Source organism: Panicum virgatum, chromosome 5N, assembly GCF_016808335.1.
Source record: "Panicum virgatum strain AP13 chromosome 5N, P.virgatum_v5, whole genome shotgun sequence".
Classification (NCBI taxonomy): Eukaryota; Viridiplantae; Streptophyta; class Magnoliopsida; order Poales; family Poaceae; genus Panicum; species Panicum virgatum.
The window spans coordinates 37,479,915-37,485,568 of record NC_053149.1 but is presented as its reverse complement, the minus strand read 5'-3'; positions in this window follow the sequence as shown (position 1 = coordinate 37,485,568).

Below are 5,654 nucleotides of genomic sequence, written 5' to 3'. Positions count from 1 at the left end.
CCAAATTTCCGGGAAGGCCTCACAATGATGGCCTGCTTACCCGTATCTCCAGCATTATCTACATTGGAACTACTCGCCGGCAGAGTAGTCCCAGTCCCCTTTGATGGGTCCACTGTGGTGGAAGGGACAGTTTGTCCCACCACAGCATCATCCCTAGATGCTGAAGTCCGTGGCATCTTAGCCACCGGATTTGAAAATGTAAAAACTCAAATCAAAACCAGTAAATCGAAGACGAAAGTACTCGATTTCAGATAACTAGCTACTTACCTGTAGCTAGAAGTTTGCGAGCTGTAGTGCTTCCTCACCACTGACCGCGCACCCTTCGGATGCTCGGTCTGGGTATCTGCGCTTGGAGTAGGGCTTGGCTCCCTGTCACTCCTTCCCACAGCCGCTTCCTCATCTGCACAACGAAGGTTCGACATCAGTACTGTTTATATAAAAAATATGAACATGCTATGACTTGGTTGACAGCATAGGAGCGCATGGAAAAGTAAAAAGGTCGAATAAGTTCCTGGCAGTGGAGGACTACTTTTAAAACGCTCCACGTCCTCCTACAGAAAGCAAATTCTATCAGAATTATACTAAGGTAAAGTACTCGATAACTACAATTCGACTACTCTTATCAGTACATGCTTCGGAGGACTTGCAGTAGAAAAAGTATTAGGAATAATGGGAATTTTCTTTACATCCCTTAGCAGTCGTTGGACTCGACTAAAAACTTCCTCATCCGAGATCTCTTCCTTCGAGTATCTTGATGAGTCAGTTGTTCCCTAATACTGGAAACCAAGTGTTTCCCGGGCCTGCAGCGGCTGAATCCTTCTTTTCATCCAGTCAAACATGACTGCCTCTCCAGTCACATTCTTTTGCCTCAGATTGGCAATCCGTGCGAGTAGCTCAGGAAGTTGACTGGTTTCTTGTTCCACTCAGGCCACTGAATCGGAGGGCCAAGAGTAATCGCTGGGATGGTCTCCCACTTTTTTTCGACATAGAACCACTTGGGTTTCCATTCGATTACTTTACTACTAAGACTATAAGGCATATAAACTTTATCTTTTCTCTGTCTAAGTTGAAGACCCGCACCGCCTACTACATCTAAAACGTAGGAATCCGGCTGCGGTATAAGGTGGAAAAGGAATCGAAAGAGCTCAGAATGGGGCTCGATGCCCAAAAAAGTTTCGCACAAATGCACGAAGATAGAAATATGAACAAACGAATTGGGGGTCAAGTGATGAAGCTGGATCCTGTAATAGCGCAAGAGCCCAGAGAAGAAAAATGAACAAGGAAACCCCAATCCTCGTTCTAGATAAGGAGTAAAAGCGACGATTTCGCCTGTTTCTCATACGGACGATCCTCACCCAAGGCATGACGCCATTGGATGATGGATTTCTGTGGAAAAGACCAGCAAAAACTAAGGTTTCTAGGTCAGATTCAGAGCACTTACTTGCGATCCATCCCTCTTCGCGGGTTGGTTCTGCAACCGCTCCCTTGCCCTTGCTTGACATTTTGGGGGCCATCCGGAAATCAACGGAGCACTTCATGCGCATACACTGGCTAAATTCTAGGAGGATTGGGGAGCAAGAGAGAGCAGGAAGATTTAGATCTGGGGGCTTTAAGGCAAGAACAGATCTAAACAGTGACAACAAATGGCAGCCAGTGGGGTAAAAACCAAGTTACCGTTTCATTTTATAATGGCGGTGGCAATATGGTAAAACACTTAAAAGGCCAAACAGTCTGTTGCCAATCATGGAAAAGACGGGATTTTCTGAGACATTCCTTTTTTCTAAAATTACATTCTGGAAAAAGAAAACACTCACATCCCTTGACAACTACTCGACTCTACTTCCTTCAACTGGGATTACATTTCAGAACAAGGAAAAGTACTCAACACAGTACAACTACTCGATATTACAACTCGAGTACTTCTTTCTACTTAAGCTTTACAATGACTCGGACCTGCATGCACAACGTCTGGATCTCTTGGAGCTTCTAGTCGATGCCTGCTATAGCTAGATCGGCCCGAGGCCATAACAAAGCATAAACATGTTATTCCCATCAAGGGAATAATGATACTCGTATTCTAAGAGAAAAGTTTCAAGAGTTTGGAGGCAGATTACAGTAATCGCCTCGCAAGATCTCTTGTAGCATCTTGCGGAGAAATTTCTCCTTCTCTCTGAATACGTTGTGACAAGATTAAGTCTCCTTACTAGAGATATCAGTTCTTTGGGCACCCAGAGACAGGCAACCCCAAGGATGTGACACAACAAAACTCAACCCATCAACCCCAAACCTGCCTCATTGGAATATGCAAGGACATGATGTCCAAAATGGATCTGATGAGAGCATTGGGGTAGCAGGAACTTCTCTTGTCACTCGCAAGTTCTCTTCTAGCATCTTTTGTTGGAAAAAACAACACAAACTTCAGAAGGGCGAGAGCAAGAACACCAAATGCAAGCCATAGCTTCAGAATACTGGTGCTTCTAGCAAAGGCCTCTCTCCTACCTTTTATAGCCGCAAGGGACTGTATTGGAGGACAATCCATGATGCTACAGTAGCAACATTTACGAGCATAATAATGCAGATTCTCCACACAGTACAGACCCACGTGAGTAAATAGTAAAAAGATATACATCCTGGGTTTTATTTCTGAGGATATTTCGGGTGCAATCAGTGTGGCGTATCCAATCGAATCATTTTTTCTAGGATTTTTACCCAAAAAAGAGGTCTTTTCAGATACCGGATCTGATGAATCCTATAGATATTCTGAAGAATAAAATCTGATGCCACGTCTCAAATCCTTAATTCCAAATCTTTGCTCGGGGGCTACCCGCAGTTTAAGGGATTTTGATTTAAGGCTCGGGGGCTGCGGGATATGTTCATCAGAGATTTATTTTTCAAATTTTTTGGAAAATAATGAAGGAAAAAGACAGAAGTGACCCTCAGCCTGATTCTGCGATTAAACCTAAGGCTCGGAGGCTACTCCATATGGAGTGCGAGTACTTTGCGCACCATATATGATCAAGATTTCGGGGCTTGAGCACCTCACAGCCTCGGAGCAACCGGAAATACTTGGAGGACTACTCGACGTGTCTGAAGGAAGGCCCAGAAGTAACCAGAAGAATGTTCTAACTACTTGAAGTACTCGAAGATGCCCATCTAAGTACTCGACGCCTGCAGAACTCGGCTACGAAGAGCTCGAGGGCTTGTCAGACCGGGGGCAGCGGGACTGTTTATAGGCATAGAATGTTCTAGAGTAAGGGATAGCTCATGGATGTACCTTACCTCTTCTGTAACTACCCTAATAGGCGTAGAACTAGCTGCAGTACAAAGGAAACTACTCGATTGTGTTGTAGTAGGACTCCAACTGTACTCGGCTAGGACTCTCCATGTAACCCTATCCCCCCGGATATATAAGGGTGGGCAGGGACCCCCTCGAAACACATCAACACCTAAGGCAATACAAACAACAACACAGGACGTAGGGTATTACGCAACTCGCGACCCGAACCTGTGTAAATCTTTGTGTTCCTTGCACCATCGAGTTCCAGAGTAGTCGATCCCTACCTACAAACCTTACTACTAAGGGTATCCCTGAGCAGGTTTGGCGGTAAACACCGACACCGATCTACTCCATCGAGTAGTTCTGAGTTGACAATCTTAGGGCGTTTGATTGACTTGAGATAAGTCACATATTTTCCGAAGCTTTCGGAAAAGTGAAGATTTTCAGAATCTGAGTTTGCATCGGACTCATCTGACTCGTGAGTTTGAGTTGGAGTCAACGCGTTTTTGGTGATGTCCGAGTTGAGCTCGAGTAGAGCCTGTTTTCCGTCGAGTTCTGTAGTACTGCTGATTTCAGCGGATTGGTTGGTGGTTTTCGATTCAGATGATTTAGACGTGATGAGGTGGCTAGAGAAGCCGCCCGATCCATCAGTTGTGCAAGCCCAGCAATCGAAAACGAGGGTTGTGCCTTCAGGCACGTTGTTGGCGTCGCTTGATCCGGCCATCGAATTCGCCGATGAACTCGCCGAATCCCCTACCTGGCGCGCCAGCTGTCGGTGTTTACCGCAAAGCCTGCTTAGGGATACCCTTAGCAATAAGGTTTGTAGGTAGGGATCGACTGCTCTGGAACTCGATGGTGCAAGGAACACAAAGATTTATACAGGTTCGGGCCCCGAGTTGTGTAATACCCTACGTCTTGTGTGGTTGTTTGTATTGCCTTAGGTGTTGATGTGTTTCGAGGGGGTCCCTGCCCGCCCTTATATATCTGTGGGGACAGGGTTGCATGGAAAGTCCTAGCCGAGTACAGTTGGAGTCCTACTACAACACAATCGGGTAGTTTTCTTTGTACTGCAGCTAGTTCTACGCCTATTTGGGTAGTTACAAAAGAGGTAAGGTACATCCATGAGCTATCCCTTACTCTAGAACATTCTATACCTATTAACAGTCCCGCTGCCCTGGGTCTGACAGGATCTCCGATCACATAGGACAAGTTACTACTATAGAATGACTCACGTGTGTTTCAAGCCCAATTCCCTAGATGCATTATCTATCATATTCCGTGAAAGACCCTTTTGTAAACTGATTTGCCAGATTTTTAGCCGTCTCAACATAGTCCAAGGCTATTACTCCGGAGTTTCTCAATTTTCTGACATATTTCAACCGCCTTTTCACATGTCTTGATGACTTCATATTATCATTTGAACTGTTCACCTTGACAATCACCGTTTGATAGTCATAGTTCATTACAATTGCCGATATCGGTTTTTCAACTATCAGCAAGTCTATAAGGAGCTCACAAAGCCACTCAGTCTCAACAGTGGCGGTATATAATGCTGTGAGTTCTGCTTCTATAGTTGACCTTGTTAAGATGGTCTGCTTGCAAGACTTCTAGGAAACAGCTCCACCACCAAGTGTAAACACATATCCACTTGTGGCCTTTTTCTTATCAGCATCAGAAATCCAGTTTGAATCACTATACCCTTCTAGTACCCTAGGGTACCCGATGTAGTGAATTCCATAGTCCATTGTGCCTTTTAGATAGCGTATTACTCTTTCAAGAGCCTTCCAATGATCATCTCCCGGGTTTGAAACAAACCAACTCAGTTTGCTCACAGCAAACAAGATGTCAGGTCATGTTGTACTAGCTAAATACATCAATGATCCAATGATCTGAGAATATCTCATTATCCTTTTGTTCTTCCATAGAATTAAACTGGCATCATATGGTGTTGAGACAGGTTTATAGTCACTATAACCAAAGCGACTTAACACCTTCTCCACATAGTGAGATTGTGTAAGAATCACCCCACCATTGCTCTCTTTTACCAACATTATATTAAGGATAACATCAGTTTCTCCCATTTCCTTCATCTCAAAACTTTGAGATAAAAAGTATTTGACTTCCTTAATCACATTAAGGCTAGTGCCAAAGATCAGTATGTCATCCACATACAAGCACAAAATCACTCCTTCAGCCCCACCAAAGCGATAGTACACACATTTGTCAGTTTCGTTCACAACAAAGCCAGCAGACGTCAAAGTTCTGTCGAACTTTCCATGCCACTGCTTAGGCACTAGCTTGAGACCATATAAAGATTTCAACACTTACAAATCATTCCTTCTTGACCCTTTGATACAAATCGATATGGCTGATCCAT